Source organism: Eubalaena glacialis, chromosome 19 (genome assembly GCF_028564815.1).
Source record: "Eubalaena glacialis isolate mEubGla1 chromosome 19, mEubGla1.1.hap2.+ XY, whole genome shotgun sequence".
Lineage (NCBI taxonomy): Eukaryota > Metazoa > Chordata > Mammalia > Artiodactyla > Balaenidae > Eubalaena > Eubalaena glacialis.
The window spans coordinates 26,415,433-26,438,589 of record NC_083734.1 but is presented as its reverse complement, the minus strand read 5'-3'; the positions used below and the strand labels follow the sequence as shown (position 1 = coordinate 26,438,589).

Sequence of the window (23,157 nt, the reverse complement as noted above, 5' to 3'; positions counted from 1 at the left end):
GAGTAATATTCAATTGTATATATGTGCCACATCTTCTTTATCCATTCATCTGTCGATGACACTTAGGTTGTTTCCATGTCCTGGCTATTGTAAACAGAGCTGCAATGAACATTGTGGTACACGACTCTTTTTGAATTATGGTTTTCTCAGGGTATATGCCCAGTACTGGGATTGCTGGGTTGTATGGTAGTTCTATTTTTAGTCTTTTAAGGAACCTCCATACTGTTCTCCATAGTAGCTGTATCAATTTACATTCCCACCAACAGTGCAGGAGGGTTCCCTTTTCTCCACACCTTCTCCAGCATTTACTGTTTGTAGATTTTTTGATGATGGCCATTCTGACTGGCGTGAGGTGATGCATCATTGTAGTTTTGATTTGCATTTCTCTAATGATTAGTGATGTTGAGCATCCTTTCATGTGTTTGTTAGCAATCTGTATGTCTTCTTTGGAGAAGTGTCAATTTAGGTCTTCTGCCCATTTTTGGATTGGGTTGTTTGTTTTTTTGATATTGAGCTGCATGAGCTGCTTGTAAATTGTGGAGGTTAATCCTTTGTCAGTTGCTTCATTTGCAAATATTTTCTCTCATTCTGAGGGTTGTCTTTTCATCTTGTTTATGGTTCCTCCAAATTTTTTTGATAGAGTGCTTGAGCAAGTGTTTGGAGACAGTTGCATTAGATTATTAGCTACATGTTTGCCATCACATCCCTAGGTCAGTAATGACAGGGACATATACAACACACAGTAAATATTTGCTGATCCAATGAATGAGCCAAGAGATTAAAAATAAGATATTATTCTTACTACTTTAAACTGCTTTTTAAAAAACTTAGTAAATTTTGCTATTCTCATATTTTTAAAACTTTTTATTATTGAAACTTTAAAGTATATAAAAAATAGTGTCCTTACCACCCAACCTCAGCAATGATCAATTTGTGGCCAATCTTTTTTCATCTATATCTTCACACGTCTCACCCCACCTCCCATTATTTATATTCTATGTAATTTTTCAATGAATACACAGTAATTTGATCACAGTTCTATTAAACATTTTAGGTGTTACCAATTTTTGGTTGTTCTAAGAATATTTTGACGGTCATCCTTTGAGCAAACCTTTGGTTTTCTTAGAGTGTATTTATATATAGTATATAGTGTTGGGATTACATTAAATATATTCACATATTTAAGGCTTTTGGTACATAGTTTTTAAATGTCTTCTAACAAGGTTTTACTAGTTTACTCTCTAAGCAGCTATATATAAGAAAAAGATTATTGGTGTTATGAAATGATTTAAACATTTAGAAAATAACAGAGAATAATAAAAACATCCATATACCCACCATTCAGTTTGAACAAATTATCATAATTGTTTAAGATTATTTTAAGGAAATAAAACATTTCATATGGAATTGAAGACTTTGTTGTCACTGTCTTCTATGAACCCATTCCCTTTTCTTTCTTTCCAGAGGTAATCTGGGAGTTGGGGGAATGTGTCCTGCTCTATATTTTTATATTTTTACTACACACATATTTGTATGGTCAGTATATGGTGGGCTTTTTTTGTTTTTGTTTTCATAAGTAGCTATCTTGAGACTAACCTTTTTAAAAAGGATTTATTCATATTGATACACATAGATATAGTTTTTTCATTTTAGGTACTATATAGCATTCTATGTGAGTGTATTTGTTTTGTTTATCTAATTTCCTATTGACGGACAGTTGTTTCTAATTTTTGCATGTTATGCACTATAATGGTTAAAAATAGCTGCTCTAGTGGGTAAATCCTGAAATCTCAAAAGCTTAACATAATGTTAGTTTATTTCTTGCTCATAGAGTACCTTGAATGGAGAAGGCGCTGTGTTCTATGGAGTGATTAAGGGACTCAGGCTAATAGGGAGTCTGTCATCTTCAATTTGTGGTTTCCAAGGTTGCTCTAGGCATCAAAATACATCCAGCAAACATAAGAGTGGAGAATGGTATTGGAGGTTTTTAGGGGCCAGTCCTTAGAAGTGGCATATATAATTTTGTTCACTTTCCATTGACTAGAATTCCAGTCACGTGACACCACCTAGGGCCCACATTTCCCAGCAAACAGGACTGGGAAATGTAGTCACTGGCTTGGCAGTTAAGAAACAACTTTATACTATGTAGAAAAAAACCACATAACTTTGGTGGATAGCTGGTATTCTCTGCTTTACAAATAATTCTACAGTTTGGACATGTCTCCTTGTGTATGTGTTCATAGATTTCTTGAGTATATACCTAGAAATGGAATTGTCAGATTGAAGTTACATACACTTTTACTTTGTTAGATATTGACAGATTACTTTTTCCAACAGCACTGTATGAGAGGTCTGGTTTCTCCATGTTCTCACTAATATTTGAATTGCAGTACTGCTTGTCTTGTATTTCTACACAGCTGTGTGCCGTTAATGCCACTGAACTCTGTTGGAAAGAGGAGAATACTTATAGGTGACTGTGGTCTTGGTTTAGGGCATTTTGGAGGAGGACACTTGCCTAAAAGTCTAGACCAGTGCTGTCCAATAGAAACATAATTGAGCCACATATATAATTTAAAGTTTTCTATTAACCACATTTTAAAAATGGAAAGAGTGAATTTAGTTTAATAATTTATTTTATTTAACCCAATGTATCTAAATATGTTATCATTTAAACATGTGATCAGTGTTAAAATATTATTGAGATATTTTTCATTTTTTATAGCAAGTTTTCAAAATCCTGTTTGTATCTTACACTTAAAGCACATCTCAATTGGAATATCCCATTTAAAATATTTAGTAGCCACTTGGGGCTAGTGGCTACTGTATTGAATGGCACAGGTTTAGTTTAGATTTAATAACAAAAACTTTAATTCTATAACACATATCTGACATTTAATTTCAAAGTCATATTCATTTATTTATTTAATATTTATTTATTTATTTGGTTGCCCCGGGTCTTAGTTGTGGCAGGCAGCCTCCTTAGTTGCAGCTCCAGGGCTCCTTAGTTGCAGCTCACTGGCTACTTAGTTGAGGCATGCAAATCTTAGTTGCGGCATGCATGTGAGATCTAGTTCTCTGACCTGAGGCATGCAAATCTTAGTTGCGGCATGCATGTGAGATCTAGTTCCCTGACCGAGGATTGAACCCAGGCCCCCTGCATTGGGGGCGCGGAGTCTTATTCACTTTGTCACCAGGGAAGTCCCTCAAAGTCATATTTAAATGGATGCTCACTCCAATTACCAAATTCATATTTATCTAGCCTTTGGAGAAATAGCAAGCTGAATTTGTTTTTCCTAGATTTCTTTCTTTGACTAGAGAACTATATATATATACACACACACACATATATATACACATATATATGTAAGAGCTTTTATTTATTTATTTTGGCCATGCTGTGCGGCATGCAGAATCTTAGTTCTGTGACCAGGGATCAAACCCATGCCTCCTGCAGTGGAAATGCAGAGTCCTAATAACCACTGGACTGCCAGGAAAGTCCGGAGAATAATATGATTTAGATTTAGATTATCGAATTGTTAATTTCTCCTCACATAGTTTATAGTGTGGTAGTTTTCTATTGCTGTGTAACATGCTACTGAAACGTAGTGGCTTAAAACAACATCCATTTATTATCTTACAGTTTTGTAGGTCAGAAGTCTGGTAATGTTCAGCTGGGTTCTCTGCTTAAGGTCTCGAGTCAAGGCTGAAGTCAAAGTGTTGGCCAGGCTGGACTCTTATCTGGGGGCTCAGGAGAAGGCTCCACTTCCCAGCCCATTCAGGTTGTTAACAGTCTAGATCTTTGTTATAGATCTGAGGTTCCCATTTCCTTGCTGGCTGTGGGGTGGTGATGAGGTGGGCTGATTATCTATTGATAGAAACCACCCACTTTCCTTTTCATATGGCCCTCTCTATCTTCATACCAGAAGTGGCACATCAAGTCTTCCTTATGCTTCAGTCTCTCTCGCTTCCCCTGCTATCAGTCAGAGAAAGCTCTATGCTTGTAAGGGCTCATGTGATTAGACCAGGTCCACCAAGATAATCTCCCTGTCTTAACATCAACTTGCCATATAGTATAACACAATCACAGGAGTGATATCAAATTAGTATTCACAGATTTTAGTGAGCATCTTTGGGGGACCATTTTAGTAATTCTTTGTGCTACAGTAGAGAAGGAAGATGGAAGAACATTTTAATTATTTTGTTTAGAGGTCTTTTAATTTCACTTCTAAATGAAAGAAAAATACTTTGCCCATTTCTTTTTGTCTCTGCTCCCACCAGTGTGGTCCAAGCTTCCATCACCTCTTGGCTGGCTGTAGCAGTACTCCTAACTGCTATTTCTTGTTCCACGTTTCCCTCCCTTCAGTCAGTTTTCCATATAACAGTCATCTGGGTCTCACCTTGCTCAGCCACTATGCTTTAGTCACAGTGGTCTTGATTTAGTTCCCAGAAACTGCCATGCTCTGTCCTGCCTCAGGGATTCTGTATTTTTGTTTTCTTTGCCCCAGCAACTTGCCCCCTTCTCTACAACTGTCCAACTCAACCATTAGGTCTTATCTTAAATATCTCTTCCTCATAGAGGTGTTTCTTTACCTATGGTCTAAATTAAGTCTTGGTTTTTGGTTTCCATGGTATCCCTTACTTTTTCTCTATATCCACTTATCATAATTTATACATATATGTATTCATGTGTTAGTTATTTGATGTCTCTGTTCCACACTGAGGGCAACAGATAAAGAATGTTTTGTTTACCTTTGTGTATCCAGCACCTAGTACAGGTCCTGGCATGTAGTAGGCACTCATTAAATATTTATTGAATAAATGAATGAATCTTCAACTTTTTCTCTGCTCAGTCCAGGTTGTTTCCTTTCTAGATTTTTATAGACCTATTCTCATTACCTTCTTTCTCTTTGTTATTATTTTTTTCCTTTGCTCTACTCTGAGTGGTGGAGGAACGTGGCTTCCTGTTTTATGTTATTGTTGGTATGTGTTAACATTTTCAACTAGCAGCAGAAATATGTTTGCAGTTTTTATTACTGATTAATACTCCACAATTTTGTAAATGAAAATTTTTGTGGACTTAGAAGAGTAGTCTTATGTAAATTCTTTGAGAATATTGTGAACAATGACAATTTTGAAGCATAATAATACTTTGTAGAGAGTAATGAGCTAGTTAAAAGGTTGAGAGTATTCTTTTTTTTAAAAAAAAATTTTATTTATTTATATTTATTTTTGGCTGTGTTGGGTCTTCGTTTCTGTGCGAGGGCTTTCTCTAGTCGTGGCAAGCGGGAGCCACTCTTCATCGCGGTGCACGGGCCTCTCACTATCGCGGCCTCTCTTGTTGTGGAGCACAGGCTCCAGACGCGCAGGCTCAGTAGTTGTGGCTCACGGGCCCAGTTGCTCCGCGGCATGTGGGATCTTCCCAGACCAGGGCTCGAACCCGTGTCCCCTGCATTGGCAGGCAGATTCTCAACCACTGCGCCACCAGGGAAGCCCAGTTGAGAGTATTCTTAATTCCTTGTGTGTATTTTCACTTAAGATTTTACCTTCTGGTGTATAGCTCTGAGGAAAACCAGTCCATTACTTCCTATCTTAGTTTAAGTCATCAAAGAAAAAGAACCAAAAGACTTTAACACAACACTGTAAATCAACTATACTTCAATAAAAAAAATAAATTAAAAATAAAAAGAACCAAAAGACTAATCTGCTGGGTTAGAAATAGCAAAGAAGAGCTTTTCCTGGTGACTTGATTTCATAATGAATTATAAGATTCCTACAGAAACATTACAGTTTTTGTCTTTTATAGATTTGAAGCATTTGACCTACTTCTACCACAAGGCACAGCCTCTGATCTTTGATATTTATTCACATTTTTCTACTTTGTGAATCTAAAAACAAAAACTAAAATAAAAACCGGTTTTTAATAAGCTTGTTTCTTGAGAAGTATATTGTGCTACAGCCAGTTTTCACATTTGCATATAAAAATAAGCAACAAAAATGTAATGCTTTTAAGTTGATATATATATTATTTATAAAATTGTCTTTGAGGTGTGTGGTATATAAAATTCTTTCTTAGGCTAAAACTCTAGAGGGCAAGAGTCATGCTGTAAACATGTTCTTCATTGAACCTAATAAGTTATCACATAAATATGAGAGGTGATAGTCATTAAATCAGGCTATCACTGATTTTGCAATAGGAATGACCTCTGAAGTTTTGGAATTTGATATCTGGCAACACTGAATATTTATTAGTTCATATAGTCTTGGTTTAGGCAGCTTATAAATAATCTCATATACTACTTAGAAGGAGACTTGTATTATTCACAGTCTACTTATACAATCAGAGGAACATAAATATTTTCAGTTTTTCAAGGTCATATGGAAAGTTAGCTGTGCATCTAAAAATAATTTTCAGTCTTTTAAGACAGATAAATACAACTTTGCATTTAAATGCCCTTTACCAGGGTAGTCTCTAATCATAAATATCTTTCTATAAGACTTAGTTAGCAGTGTAAACCAGAGGTTTACACCTCTGCACCTGAAATAATAATTGTAGAACTAGTAGTAAGCTGCTCCTGTTTCTGTTGTTGCTACTACATTTATTGAGAGCTTGCTCAGGCACTGTTTTATATTTAATACCTCAGTTAATCCTTGCAAAAACTATTTGATGTTAGGTTCTATTATTAGCCCAATTTGCAGATGCGAAGGACAAGGCACAGAAAGTTTAAAGAACTCAAGTTTCCACCATCAGTGGTGTCACTAGGGCATGAACCCAGGCAGACTGATTCCAGGGGTTATAGCTATAAAGTTCATTTTATGATTTTCATGCTATGTTACAAACATGTTTCTATAGGGAAAAATCACAGTGAAGATGCAATTCAATTGTTTGAATTTTGAGCACTGCCATTTCTGAGTTTAGGCTCTTTATTTCTTGCCTTGATTACTTTGGTAGCCTCCTAACTAATGTGCCTGCCGTTAGTCTCTTTTCCCTCTAATCTAGGCTCCCTGGGTTTTCTGACATAATTGAATTCACTGCAATTCTCTAAAGATATCAAATTATTTCTTGCCTCTCTGCCTTTGTAGATGCTGTTTCTTCCTCATGGAACATCACTTTCTTGGCTAACTATAACTAACCTACCTTTTGAGGGAGAGAGGGTGGTTGGATTTTTACTATCTTCAACCATAAAGTGCTATATTATTAACTATAAATAAAGAACATGCTAAGGTTTTTGCACCAAATATTTTTCTAAACTCTGGCCTCTAATGAAAGACAAGAAAAAACTAAAAATTCATGCTGCTTATTAAAAACACAATTGAAATCCAGAAATTCTTTAAACAATAGACTGACAGAAAGTTCACAACTTGGTATATAGCTCATAAGGTGCCTGGAGATTATTTTTTTCCATTTTGTACTTGACTAATCCTGCAATCTATTTCGATTTTTTAACTTCAGTATTGTTGAAGTAGCCAAAGGCACCTATTTTCTATAGAGTTTTAATGCCTAATATAATAGCCATCTACCCAACACAGTGTTTCTTGGAAAGAAATCCTTTAAAATTTTTTAAAATTAAGTATAAAGAGAAGTATTCTTTTGTTCAGTTAGTTTGCAATCTATATTAATGTCATATATTCAGTATGTTATCTTTTAGAAGCCAGTAAAATACATATTGGCCATTAATAAGCAGTGGATTATAGATTAATATAAAGCAGTGATCACTTGTTTTCTAGAAGTGTATTCCCATCATTGGGTCCTTATGCTGTAACATAGTTTTGGAATCATTATCATTGTAAAATCATTATTTCTTTGCATAATGCACTCAAGAATGGCTCAAAATAAAGCCTGTCCTTTAGTCAGAATTCCATTTTATATATTAAAATATCCAGTTTATGTTCAACATATACATGATATTAAAGTAAAACTATCTTTGACTATCAAGGAGAGGGAGGAGGAAATAGGACAAGCGATGTCACCTTCTAATGTAGGTCTGTAAAAATATATTGAAGAAGTGCACAGGCGCGCAGGTCCGGCGAGCGCAGGCGCAAAAAGGGCGCAGCTGGAGCGCAGCTGGGTGTCCAGCTTGCGGGTGTCCGAGCTGCCGCGGCCGGAGAGGAGTGGCCGGAACTGCTTGAATATCCACATTTCAGTTTCTGCACCTATCAAGAGTTTTAATTCATCATGGATAATCTGTTAGCAGAAGAAATTCAGCTGAGGGCTAACCAGGTTACTGATGAGTCTCTGGAAAGTACAAGGAGAATCCTGGGTTTAGCCACTGAGTTTCAGGATGCAGGAATGAAGACTATCACCATGCTGGATGAACAAGGGGAACAACTAAAACGCATAGAAGAAGGCATGGACCAAATAAACAAAGACATGAGAGAAGCAGAGAAGACTTTAACAGAACTAAACAAGTGCTGTGGCTTTTGTGTATGCCCATGTAATAGGACAAAGAACTTTGAGTCTAGTGAAGCCTGTAAGGCAACATGGGGAGATGTTGGAGACAACTGTACTAGCAATGTAGTATCTAAGAAGCCAGGCCGAGTGACAAATGGTCAGCCTCAGCAAGCAACCACAGCAGCAGCCAGCGGCTGATACATTAAATGTATAACAAATGATGCCAGGGAAGACGAAATAGAAGAGAACCTGACTCAAGTGGGCAGTATCCTAGGAAATCTAAAAAACATGGCCCTGGACATAGGCAATGAGATTGAGGCTCAAGATCGACAAATAGAACAGATCACAGAAAAGGCTGACACCAACAAAGATCGTATTGACAATGCCAATGCCAGAGCAAAGAAACTCATTGACAGCTAAAGCTACTACTGTACTTCTTTATCATTTATTCACCTCCCTAGCGCCTCCTTCAAAGCCATTACCTTTCCAGAGTTTGAAATTTTGGTTCCACACTCTTCTAATCGGGAGATGATGTGGAAGAAGATCTAGGAGTAACAGCCCCCCTATTCTTTTATTTTCTCTTTTTCCCTTGAGGGTAGACTGCTGCTTAGTTTTCCTTCTAGTATTTTCTTTCTTGGTCCATACTCTTAGGTTGGTTTTCATACATCATATATAGTGTTATTTTTCATTCTCTCCATTTACGTAGCAGGTTCTCCTGCTTTCAAAATTTGGAAGCATTGCCAAAGGCAGCCATGTAAAAGGCAGTGGGGGCAGGCACAAGGAGGAGAGGCAAGAGATAAGAAGTTGTTACCTCAGTAAAACCTGCAGACCCTAAAGCCAAAAGTTGCATAACCACAGTGAAGATCTAGTTGGGTTTAATTTCTATTTAAGTTGCAGTTATTGCCAATTTAGGCCAATGCTTGGTTTTGGAGCCTGTATACACAATATTTTTGTTATACATCACAACTCTGCAACCTCTGCTTCAAAAAAGAATAGAATGAGTTTTCTTAAAGTGAGCTTAATTTCTGAACTCCTGGTGATTCATCTATGTACATAGATTCTATGATCCCATTTCATATTGCACCATATAGGAACACATGGTATAAATGAATGGCTTTTTATTTTCATATTATTAATAGTATCATGGTCCCATTACAGGCCTATTAACCTCATAAATTTGTCATTAGTCTTTGAAGAAAAAATATGTAAATATGTATATATAATATGAGAATTTCTCTCTACAGCAGGGCTTAAAATTTTTTGGAAAAGTTTGACAAAGTACATCACGTGAATTCAGATTTACCTCAATGCCAAGAATTATGTTTAGATAGGGAAAAAGAAACTTGTTTTGATCTCAGGTAGAAAATAGATTGCTTTGAGTTTTATGTAGCTTTAAACTATTTTTAAAACTAGAATTTATTCTGTTTCACTAAAAATGATTCAGAAAATTATGTCTTTGGTTTACTTATTGATGATTGCACTGTGATTTTCTTAGCCTTTTGTATTCAACTTCCAGAATCACATTTGTTTAGATCCTGAACAGTGTTACAAGAATCTGATTGGTATTTGTCACCTTTATTTAAAAACTAGCTTCTGCACACTTCAAAGCTATTAATGTCGATTGGTTTGACCAATAACCACTGTTTGATCCTTACAATTAAGTTTTGTAACTAAAAAAAAAAATATATATATATATATGTAAGATCAAAATACATTGAAAATCAAGTGTAAAATAAAAGCATTCTCTCAGAATGAGGCCTTATAAATACTCAAACCAATTAAACATTACAGTGGAAAAGTTCATTAAATATTACATTAAGTAATTAGTAATTTTTATATTCCTACATAGGTCAAAATTACCAAACCATGAAACTGAATTTCTTCTCATTTCCCCAAGGACTATGAAAGAGATTTTAATTAAGCTTTGCTATGTTAAGAATTTCCTTGATTTTAGAAAGCTGTTTGTATGTTACTACAGCTTTTCTAAGTGACTGTCTACATAAAGATAACCTTATGTGTGGCTTGGTAATTTTGTGGTTAATGTATACCATGAAAAAGTTATTATAGGAATTCAATTCATGAAGCATATATGATCAGCTATGTTCAAGTAAGATATTGAATCATTTAGTATTTTGTAATATGTATAATTAGTAGTAAATCCTAATATGATTAGAGTTAAAGACAGTGTCCTTTCTTGAAACTAATGTTAATGGCGTTTGTTTTCTTTACTTATTCACTTGTTTTTCACCTCATTATAGAAAGGATTTCAAATGGCAAATTAATTTTACTATAATGGGAGTAATATTTATTTAGTCATCAAAAAAAGTTAAGTATCTACCATATGCTAAGCATTGTGCTAAATGCTGCTTATACAGAAATAAAATACATGTTCCTTTCCTCAAGAAGTGTGCGGTTTAGAGGAAAAGTCAGACAAGTTAACCAGCAAGTACAGTACAATGTGAGTACAATAAAAATTATTATTAACTCTGTTATGTAGGAGGTGATATAATAAGCGCATTACATTGTTATTTTCTATTTTTAAATCAGGAAATTAATATTTAGCAACATTAGTTAACTCACCTAAGGTCACACAGTAAGTGGTAGAATCAGAATTTGAACTCAGATGTGTCTGACTCCAAAGCTTTTTATCTTGCTGCCTCTCTATACTGGTAGGAGTTAAGACAGAGTGATGCAGAGGATTTATGGGGACCGTAAGGTGGGTGTGTGAATGTAGGCTATTAGGTTCTGGAAGAGGATGCTTAAATTGAGTTTAGAAGACTAAGTAGGAATTAGCCAAGAGGAAGAGGGAGCTGAAAAGCATTCCAACAGAGAGACTAACTTGTGCAAAGGCATAGAGATGAGAAAGCGTAGCCCATTTGGGGCTTGTAAGCCCTTATTTCTCTGAATAAAGGAGAGTAAACCTGCAAGAAAAACTGGAGAAATAACCCTCAAATCATTCATTAATTCATTTATTCAGTCAATATTGGGCACTGTAGACTGTATTCACTGCATCTCTGGGATGATACTGGAATTTTTAAAACTACAAGTCATAGAAATGCCACTAATGTTAACAAAATGCCACATAATCAGGAAAGAGAAGAACTTTATGCTCTTTTGTCCTCTAATTTGTTTTATTTGGCTTTTAGAACAATGGCTTCTAAATTGTAAAATCTCTCTCTCTCTCTCTCTCTCTCTCTCTCTCTCTCTCTCTCTTTTCTGATCATTTCTCTCATCATACTACCTGATGCCAAACTGTGTGGAGATTTTAGAACTGAAGACTGCCTAAAGTGTTCTCAATTCAACTATGCTAAATTCTGTTTACTTCCTAAAGATTTAAGAAAGGCTAAGTATGTTTCTCTGTATCAGTATCCCCTGTATGACCTTATCTTTCAGAGGATAAATGTACTAAAAGTACTAAAATAGATCCTTTCAAGGACATGTTTGGAGAGATAGACGCACATCAAGCTGCTAGATGGATATACAGGACAACGCAAGACCATGACCCAGATATAAATCAACATATAAAATCTAGGAGGTAGGCAATGGTTTTTCTGAGTTTGAAGGAGTGATGTTTATCATTAGACACATTTATCATTCAGTGATATGATTATTAGTTTGTTTTCTCCATCTTTACAATCTAAAGAGACAGTCTTCAACATTCATTTCAAATGCTGTCTTCTAGTAGAATTTCCCTGAGGTCAGCTGGAAGTAATTATTCCCTCTCCTGAACTTCCCAGCATTTTATCTGTATCTTTTTAAAATACATCCAATAATTCCTTCCTTTTTATAATGTCATTTATATGCATGTCTCATCTCCTGTTTTAAACTGTATGAACCTTCATGTTTGATCCCCAGCACTAAGCTTTGTACATATAAGGCATTGAGCTAATATTTAATGAATTAAAGCATAGCATCCCTATCATAAACTAAATCATTAGGGCAGTGTTTCTTAAAGTGTTGGACATGAATTACTTACTTCAGGATCACCTGGAATGTGTTGTTCAAAATGCAAGTTCCTGTGCTTCTGCCCACACCTACTGAATGAGAATTTCTGTGGTTTCCAGTAATCTTGTTTTGAGTAAAAACACTAGATAATTATGACATACACTAAAGTTTGAGAACCCACTGCCTTAGGGAGAATGCAAGAATCCAAATTAAATTTACATTGAATTGCAGATGTGCTTAATGCTAAAAATAATAAAGTATAAACCATAATGGAAAAGAATATTAAAAAAGAATGTATATATATGTATAACTGAGTCACCTTGCTATACAGCAGAGATTGGCCCAACATTGTAAACCAACTATACTTCAATTAAAAAAATAAATAAATAAAGTAGCGAGACTTCCCTGGTGGCGCAGTGGTTAAGAATCCGCCTGTCAATGCAGGAGACACGGGTTCGATCCCTGGTCCAGGAAGATCCCACATGTCGCAGAGGAACTAAGCCTGTGCACCACAACTACTGAGCCTGTGCTCTAGAGCCCGCGAACCACAACTACTGAAGCCCGCATGCCTAGAGCCCGTGCTCCACAACAAGAGAAGCCACCGCAATGAGAAGCCCGCGCACCACAACGAAGAGTAGCCCCCGTTCGCTGCAACTAGAGAAAGCCTGCGTGCAGCAAAGAAGACCCAACGCAGCCAATAAATAAATAAATAAATAAATATTAAAAAACGGTAGCATTTTGTACATAGCATATAAGATGAAAATATAAGAAGAAAGAAATGAACAGGAAGATATTTTCAGTGAAGTTTATCTGTATGTCAGGAAAGATCAATGTTCAATATTCTGGAACTTTAGTCTTAAAAAGCATATTTAGATGTAAATAATTTAGAATATTGATGACCATTTTCTTTGAATGCATTTGAAGTAAAACACCATGGTTTTATAACTAAAGACTAAGAAAAGATGCTTTGAACATTCTTATTGGCACATTCTTGTATTGCTGTATGCATAGATGTCTTTTAAGGCATGATTTCCTGTAATATAGTTTGTGACTCATAGTTTTATTGTAAGAAATAATGTGGTTTAGATACCATTTAACAATATATGCTTCTCCTTATCTTTAACAACGCACTGTATTTTAGATTTACTTGTCTGTGAATGTTTTTATCTGTGATTTTTAAAAATATGAAATTGTTGGTAGAATGTCAACTATCTTGACTTATGTATTGTTTAAATTGATAAGGGCTAGGATAAGCTGTAGCAAGCAAGTCCAATATAGATCTTCATCATCCAGGTAGTTCTTTTATTTCTAAAATATAAATTGTTGGGCTTCCCTGGTGGCGTAGTGGTTAAGAATCCAATCCGCCTGCCAGTGCAGGGGACACGGGTTCAATCTCTAGTCTGGGAAGATCCCACGTGCCGTGGAGCAACTAAGCCCACGCGCCACAACTACTGAGCCTGCACTCTAGAGCCTGCGAGCCACAACTACTGAAGCCCGTGCGCCTAGAGACCGTGCTTCGCAACAAGGGAAGCTACCACAATGAGAAGCCTGAGCACCTCAACGAAGAGTGGCCCCCGCTCGTCACAACTAGAGAAAGCCCACGCGCAGCAGCGAAGACCCAACACAGCCAAAAATAAATTAAAAAAAAAATTAAAATATAAATTGTTTTATAAACTTAAACTGTTCTTATAATAGTAATAAAGATAAGAAGTGCTTATAATGTAGAGAACTGGTCCAGGTACTATGTATATATTAATTCATTTAATTCTCACAACAACCAAATGAAGTAGGCAGTGTTATCAACCACACTTTGCAGGTGAGGAAGCTAAGGTATTGAGAAAGAAATTTGTCCAAGTTCACATAGCTGGTAAGTGGCTAGGATATGAACCCCTACAGAGTAGCTTCAGAGTCAGCACTCCTAACCACTCTGCAATAACGTTATTATTATTTTTTAACTAGCACATAACTTGACTTTGTCTTATTCACTATCAGGAGCATTTTCCAGCAATAATAATAATAATTGGCAAATGTTTCCAAGTAAAAATTTTAAACAAAGTCAGCGTATATCTAAACATCATCTTTTTTGAATGGTCTTAATGCTATTCTTACTTTCACTGATTTTACGTAGTAATATCAAGATTTCTTACTTAAAATTAGTTGGCTGTCAAAAGATTGTTTTGGCAATCTGATTGACACAAGTGAAAGTCCAGTAAGTTTATTTTATTTTTTAAATTTAATTTATTTCTAAAATTTTATTTGTTTTATTTTTTGGCTACGTTGGGTCTTCATTGCTGTGCACGAGCTTTCTCTATTTGTGGCGAGCAGGGGCTACTCTTTGTTGCGGTGCGCAGGCTTCTCATTGAGGTGGCTTCCCTTGTTGCAGAGCACGGGCTCTAGGCGCGCGGGCTTCAGTAGTTGCAGCATGTGGACTCAGTAGTTGTGGCACGTGGGCCCTAGAGTGTGCGGGCTTCAGTAGTTGTGGCACATGGGCTCAGTAGTTGTGGCTTACGGGCTCTAGAGTGCAGGCTCAGTAGTTGTGGCACACAGGCTTAGTTGCTCCTTGGCATGTGGGATCTTCCCGGACCAGGGGTTGAACCTGTGTCCCTGCAGTGGCAGGTGGATTCTTAACCACTGTGCCACCAGGGAAGTCCCAGGTCCAGTAATTTTAATTTTCAGAAGCTATTGGAACACTTAACAGATTTTTTAAAAACTATATTTATTTATTTATTTTTGACTGCATTGGGTCTTCATTGCTGCGCGCTGGCTTTCTTTAGTTGCGGCGAGTGGGGGCTTCTCTTCATTGTGGTGTGCGGGCTTCTCATCATGGTGGCTTCTCTTGTTGCGGACATGGGCTCTAGGCATGTGGGCTTCAGCAGTTGTGGCACGCAGGCTCAGTAGTTGTGGCTTGCGGGCTGTAGAGCGCAGGCTCAGTAGTTGTGGCGCATGGGCTTAGTTGCTCCACGGCATGTGGGATCTTCCTGGGCCAGGGCTCAAACCTGTGGCCCCTGCATTGGCAGGTGGATTCTTAAAAGCCACTGCGCCACCAGGAAAGCTCCACATAACAGATTTTTAGAAAATAAAAAAGCTAGATAAATTTTCATACTGATCATTTTTAAAAATTATATATAAACGATGTTTAGTAATATATATTCTTTTTGATAAAGCACTGAAGTTCTTCTCTACAAAGAGTACATTTTTTTTAAATTTATTTTTTTGGCCATCCTGCCGCAAGGCATGTGGGATCTTATCAGTATTTCCCCAACCAGGGATCGAAACCGCGCCCCCTGCATTGGAAGCGTGGAGTCTTAACCACTGGACTGCCAGGGAATTCCCAAAAAGTACATTTTTTTAATTGGTGTTTCTGTGGTACACATGAATAAAATATTTGTCCTTGGTCTGTGTCATTTCCTCATTTTTAATTCTATAAATTGGTCATTTTAGGTGTCATTAATTGTTTTGTTTCAATAAATAAATACTGAAGGTGATTTAACCACCTTGTAAAAATAGCTAACTTATGAATGCTATATATTAGGCTGTGTTTTAATATGTTAATTGTTTTTAAAAATCTATCCCATCAAAACACTAACTTGTTTAAAAAGTTCAGTTTTACAATATCACCAACCTCTATTATAATCAGGACAGCTCAGAAGAAGAGACGACATAAATTAGAGAAACCCAGAATGGGAAATAAAGAAGAGAGATTTTTTTACCCTTAGAATAAAGGGTTCCACAATGAGGAGGTGGGCTCTAAGAATCTTGAATAAGAAGATCATAGGTATGCCCAATTAAGTGGCTCTTAAGAGCATTATTTTTATTTTTTCAATGCAAATTTATAATCTAGGAAACTGAAAAGCAGATGAACATTGAATTATCTGTGGAATTCTTAAGGAAGGGTCACTTTTATATGGGAAAAGATATTTCTTGTACTTTTATCTTTTGATCTATATTTCGTTGTTTTGTTAATGGTAGAAAGAGAATAAACATCATTTTTTATGAACAAAATATTTTTTTCTAAGTTTGAAACCAGTATGAACCTTGCTGTAAATATTTAAGTTTTTAAAAATATAAATTAAATATTTGATTGTGCTACTAAACGTATCATTTTACCTGATGGCTAGGAGGAGTCAAACATAGTCAAGAGGGGTACCTAATGAGTACCTTTAGAGAGTACATAAAGCATTTAATAACTGTAGGAAGAATGATCGTGTCTTACTTCTCAAATAAATAGAATTTAAATTTACTTATACAAGGAAGTTATTCTGTATTTACTTATTTTATGTTGAGTTTCCTACTAGAATATAAGCTCCCTACTGAATGCTTAGTACATAGTAGGTTTTCAGTAAGTACTTAATGAGTAAATGAATAGATGTTTATATATTTTTTTTTTGTGGTGAAATATACATAATAATTAACATGTTTTAAATGGCATTTTTATATCTGGTTAGATAAAAGACACATGCTCACTGTAGAAATATTTGAAACTATTATGAAACAGAAAAGTTACTTGTAGTTTGCAACTTCAAATAGCTGTTCTTTAGGAATATTTTTCTCTAATTCTTTTTTACGCAGATATATTTATAACTAAATTGAGATCACACATACACATAATACATACAGTTTTGTGCCCTGCTTTTTTAATTTAATACTTTCAAGTGAGCATTTTTCTAAATCATTAACTATTACTTGAAAACATGTTAAAAGGTTGTTAAGGGTCTAAGTGCAGTTTTGCTCAAAATTCACAGTAATAAATACATTTTACTTTGTGATTAAGACTATACATAAACATTTAACTGTATTAAAAATTGTAAAGCAGTAGTTATGAAGTGTGATGAAATCTGATTTTTTCATATGTTGTTTTTTGAAATATGCTTGTCACATCCCTCCAAACTGATTTTGCATCTCAGTAATGGGTTGCAGCCTACAGTTGGAAAAGTACAGTTCTCTTGTATGAGTATTCTGTAATTCAGTTATGCCCCTTTTATTGGACAAATTCGGTTCTTTCCATTTTTTTGCCGGTAGGTGTAAGTTCTTAAAAGTGTGTTTGAGCATATTTACCAAAGTAATTTATGCTGGTTATAATAAATTGTTGCTAAAGTGTTAAAATGTAAAAGTCTTCTTTATCAGTTTGATGTATATCCTTTCAGATTTTCTTTTTTTCATGCAAAGGTGAGATACACTGTCATATTATTAAAATTATTTTTATGGCCCTCAGTAGAGTTTAATAACTTGCCTTACATTGGTCCTGGGCATGGGCGTTTTGTAATTTTTGTTAATTTTTTCCTCCAGTTTTACTAGGATACAATTAACACAAGATATTGTGTTATGCAAAGTGTGCAAAGTGTAAAGTGACTTTCAGATTTTTCTGTGCAGTCATTCACTCTCTATATCAATCTCTGTACACACATTTTTTCCCTAAACAAAAATGCTGTTATTCTAACACCTTTTAAGTTTTTTAGTTAATGTATCATGGATATCTTTTCATATCAACATGTAAAAAGTTACACCATTCTTTTGTCTTCTGCCTAGTACTCCGTTATAGGTGGATCATATTCTAACCTTTCCATTGTTAATGAAGATTTGTGTTGCTTTTTTTTTTTGGCCGCACCACGCGGCTTGTGGAATCGTAGTTCCCCAACCAGGGATTGAACCCAGGGCCCCCAGCAGTGAAAGTGCAGAGTCCTAACCACTGGACTGCCAGGAAATTCCCAGTTTGTACTACCTTTATATGAGGGAAAAAATTTCCCCATAGTGTTTACATTGGATATTTTCAACCTCTATTTTTGCCAGTCTGATGAGCAAAAAAATCTCTTTTATAATTTGAATGTATTGGATTAGCATCTTTTCATATGCTTATTGGCGATTTATGTGTCTTCTACTAATGCTTGCTTATATCCTTTATGGATTTTTCTATTTTTTATTGATTTGTAGGAAATCTTTATGTATTATGTTTATTAGCCTCTTGAGTATTATATGTTGCAAATGGCTTCTCCCAGTCTATAAATCATCTTTGAAACTTTATTATGGAATCTTTTTCTATATAGAAGTTTAACTTTTTGTACTTGATCAAATCAGCTTTTTGTTTTCTTTATGGATTCTGGGATTTGTATCATGTTTTAAAGGGTATAACTGACCTTCTCCACTTATTTTCTTATATTTTTCTCTATACTTACAGCTTTTCTTGTTTATTCATTGAGAATTAATTTTTGTATTTTTTGTATTACATTTGGCTACTTAAAGTTGATATAATTATTCTGATAACTAAACAACTCATAATAAGGAAGATTAGTGAGTTTCTTTTTTGTGACTTTTATTTATTTATTTATTTATTTATTTATTTATGGCTGTGTTGGGTCTTCGTCTCTGTGCGAGGGCTTTCTCTAGTTGCGGCAAGTGGGGGCCACTCTTCATCGCGGTGCGCGGGCCTCTCACTATCGCGGCCTCTCTTGTTGCGGAGCACAGGCTCCAGACGCGCAGGCTCAGTAATTGTGGCTCACGGGCCTAGTTGCTACGCGGCATGTGGGATCTTCCCAGACCAGGGCTCGAACCCGTGTCCCCTGCATCGGCAGGCAGATTCTCAACCACTGCGCCACCAGGGAAGCCCCCTTTTTTGTGACTTTAAAAAAAAATTTTTTTACATGTTTATTTTTATTTTTTTTGGCTGCACTGTGTGACGCGTGGCATCTTAGTTCCCTGACCAGGGATCGAACCCACGCCCCCTGCTTTGGAAGCGCCGAGTGTTAACAACTGGACCACCAGGGAAGTCCCAATCAGTGAGTTTCTGAAGGGAGTTCTAATTTTGTTAAAATGCTTGAATTGATGGTAAATATAGTTGGTTTGAGCATGAATCTAAGGTTTCTAAGGAGTTGGAGTGAGGGTAGATATTTTTTGGATAGGAAAACGTTTAAACAAAAGTGCAGATTTCTCAGCAGGCTTCACAGCCAATCAAGTTCACTTGAAACATAACAGTAGGTTATTTGACAAATTGTTGCCTTGCTGACATTTTCTCTCTTAGACTATACGGGGAAAATATTTATATATTTGTATGAGAAAAAATCTTGAAGGGTATACACCAAATTATTAGCAATGATTTTCTCTGGATGGAGAGATTTCAGATATATTTAATTTTTTTTTCTACTTACTGTGTTTTACATTTTTATCACTAAAAATGATATTTGTTTAGGGACGTCCCTGGTGGCACAATGGTTAAGAATCTGCCTGCCAATGCAGGGGACACGGGTTCGATCCCTGGTCCGGCAAGATCCCGCATGCTGTGGAGCAACTAAGCCCGTGTGCCACAACTACTGAGCCTGCGCTCTAGAGCCCGTGAGCCACAACTACTGAGGCCGCATGCCACAACTGCTGAAGCCCACATGCCTAGAGCCCGTGCTCCGCAACTAGAGAAGCCACCACAATGAGAAGCCCGTGCACTGCATTGAAGAGTAGCCCCCACTCACTGCAACTAGAGAAAGCCCACGCGCAGCAACGAAGACCCAATGCAATAAAAAAAAAAATGTTATTTGTTTAGTAAAAATAATATAGCGGGGAGGTAAAGAATGGAATGAAGGATACTGCTACTCTGGATCTATTTATAGCCAATAAGGAAGAATTGCTTGGTGGATAGAAATGAAAGAAACCTTTGGAGACAACGTGACCATATCGTTACATAGTTTGTTATAGCTGGGGTAGAGAATTCTAGAAGTGGTCACATATATACATACTCTAGATTGTAGGAATAAAACTTATAAAAAGTAAACAAAAATATATATTGTCATGACCTTATGACCTGAGACTAGGAAAGGTGGGAAGAACACAAAAATAATTGTACAATTATACAATTACAGATTATAACGAGTTTTTTAAAAGGCAAAAGCAAATAAAACTACTTTAACTCCACTTGGAACAATCTTAGCTCAGGTTTTAAAAGGACATTTATAGAAGATGAATATATAAAAGTGACACAAACATTTAAGTGTGTCAGAAAAGCTAAAATCCAGAAATCACAGATGTGAGGAATATGCTAAAGATAATTATAAAATCTTACAGTTATATTCAGAAACAATAATAAGGAAGATACATGCTTACTTAATATTAACAGCTCTTATTTGGTTTCCATGTTTTCTGTCAAGGAGAACAATCTTTATGCTGTAACAACAACAAAAAATTACCTAGTAAAGGAGAATTAAAGTCCAGTATAGGTGAAATTAATTAAGGAGGCATCTAACTGCTCAATAGGACTTTTTTTCATAACCTGAACTAGTTATATCTGAGGATGCTGTGCATACTTGTAGGTGAGAAAGCTAAACTTTGAGGAATTATTGGGAATAAGAAGAATGGAAGTGAGCAACAGGTAAGGACATTGACAGCATGTTGATCAAATTCAGAAATGACACAAAGCTTGTTGGACTTTTATGCAAGAAATGAAAACAATTTGTAAGTCCATAGCAACAAGCACTTAACAGATTGGTTTAAATAAGAAATTTAGTATAACTAAATATGTAATCCTGCATTTGGGTTAAAAAAAAATGAGTTGAAGAATTGATGAAAAAGGATAAATAGCCTTGTGGGAGTATTTATGACAAAGGAAATTTCCCTGTTGGTAAACTTAATATGAATCAGCAGCATGATTTGCCTGCCAAAATTTGATTATTATGGTTTTCTGAACAAAGGAAGTTAGTTAGGCCACACCTAGCCTGTATCCAGATTTAGGTACCACATTTGAGGAAATTGGCATAAGTCCCAATGACAGCAGTATCAGGCATTTGTGGTGTAGAAAAAGAAGTAGACTTAATGTGAACCATAAAGTAGCTCTGGTACCAAAGATTATAGAAAAACAACTTTCAAACCAACAGAAGGAAGAATTTTCTAGTGCTTAGAAAATAACAGGCTGCCTTGAGAGGCATTGGTTTGTGTGTGTAGAGTTTGAGCAAGGCTAGTTTACTACCCAGGTAAAGGTGATACAGAGGGTGTTAAAATTCAAACGACTTTTTTTTTTTTGGCTGTGTTGGGTCTTTAGTTGCTGCGTGGGGCTTTCTCTAGTTGCGGCGAGCAGGGGCTACTCTTTGTTGTGGTGCGCGGGCTTCTCATTGCGGTGGCTTCTCTTGTTGTAGAGGGCGGGCTTCAGTAGTTGTGGCTTGCGGGCTCTAGAGCGCAGGCTCAGTAGTCATGGCGCATGGGCTTAGTTGCTCTGTGGCAAGTGGGATCTTCCCGGACCAGGGATCGAACCCGTGTCCCCTGCATTGGCAGGCGGATTCTTAACCACTGCGCCACCAGGGAAGTCCTTAAATGACTTTTGAATGTATTGGTTTTGCATTTTTTCATATGCTATTCATCATTTGTATATCTTCCTTGGAGAATATCCACTCAAACCCTTTACTATTTTTTACTTGGGTTATTTGTCATTTATTATTGAGTTGTAAAAGTTTTTTATATATTCTGGATACAAGTCCCTGATCAGATATATGATTTGTAAATATTTTCTCCCATCCTGTGGGTGTTTCACTTTCTTGATAGTATCATTTGCAGCACAAAAGTTTAAAATGTTTTATATAGTCCAGTTTACATATGTACAGGCATACCTTGGAGATATTGCAGATTTGGTTCCAGACCACTGCAATAAAGCAAATATTTCCGTAAAGCAAGTCACGTAAATTTTTTGGTTTCCAAGTGCATATAAAAGTTAACGTTTATACTACACTGTACTCTATTAAGTATGCAATAGTATTATATCTAAAAAACAATGTACATACCTTAATTAAAAAATACTGTATTGCTAAAAAATCCTAACCATCACCTGAGCCTTCAGCAATTTTTAATCTTTTTGCTGGTGGAGGGTCTTGCCTTGATGTTGATGGCTCCTGACTGATCAGCTGGTGGCTGCTGGAGGTTGGGGTGGCCGTGGCAATTTTTTTAAATAAGACAGCCATGAAGTTTGCCACATCAGTTGACTCTTCCTTTTACAAACAATTTCTCTGTAGCATGCAGTGCTATTTGATAGCATTTTATCTATGGTGGAACTTTTTCAAATTTGGAGTCAATACTCTCAAACCCTGACACTGCTTTATCAACTAAGTTTACATAATATTCTAAATCCTGTGTTGTCATTTCAACAGTCTTCACAACATCTTCACCAGGAGTGGTTTCCATCTCAAGAGTAGGTTCCACTTTCTTTATGCATTCATAAGAAGAACTCCTCATCAAAGTTTTATCATGAGATTACAGTAATTCAGTCACATCTTGAGGCTCTACTTCTAATCTAGTTCTCTTGCTCTTTCTACCACATCTGCAGTTATTTCCTCCACTAAAGTCTTGAACCTGTCAAAGTCATCCCTGAGGGTTGGAATCAAGTTCTTCCAGAGTTCTGTTAATGTTGATATTTTGACGTCTTCCCATGAATCACACATGTTCTTAATGGCATCTAGAATGGTGAATCCTTTCCAGAAGGTTTTCAATTTACTTTGCTCAGATCCATCAGAGGTATTGCTATCTATAGCAGCTATAGACTTAAGAAATGTATTTCTTAAATAGTAAGACTTGAAAGTCAATATTACTCCTTGATTCGTGGGCTGTAGAACAGATGTGTGTTAGCAGGCATGAAAATAACATTAATCTTGTATATCTCCATCAGAGCTCTTGGGTGACCAGGTACATTGTCAAAGAGCAGTAATATTTTGAAAGGAATCTTTTTTCTGAGCAGTAGGTCCCAACAGTGTGCTTAAAATATTCAGTAACCCATGTTGTAAACAGAAGTGCTGTCATCCAGGCTTTGTTGTTCCGTTTGTAGAGCACAGGCAGGATAGATTTAGCGTAAGTCTTAAGGGCCCTAG

General features: G+C 36.2%; 1 protein-coding gene and 1 pseudogene across 1 annotated transcript in view; both read left to right on the top strand.

The window, feature by feature from the left end:
* PPM1E (protein phosphatase, Mg2+/Mn2+ dependent 1E) overlaps positions 1-23,157 on the top strand; it is a 199,327-nt gene that overhangs the window by 9,957 nt on the left and 166,213 nt on the right. The gene's annotated exons all lie outside the window — the stretch shown is intronic.
* LOC133080401 (synaptosomal-associated protein 23-like) lies at positions 8,174-8,809 on the top strand (annotated as a pseudogene).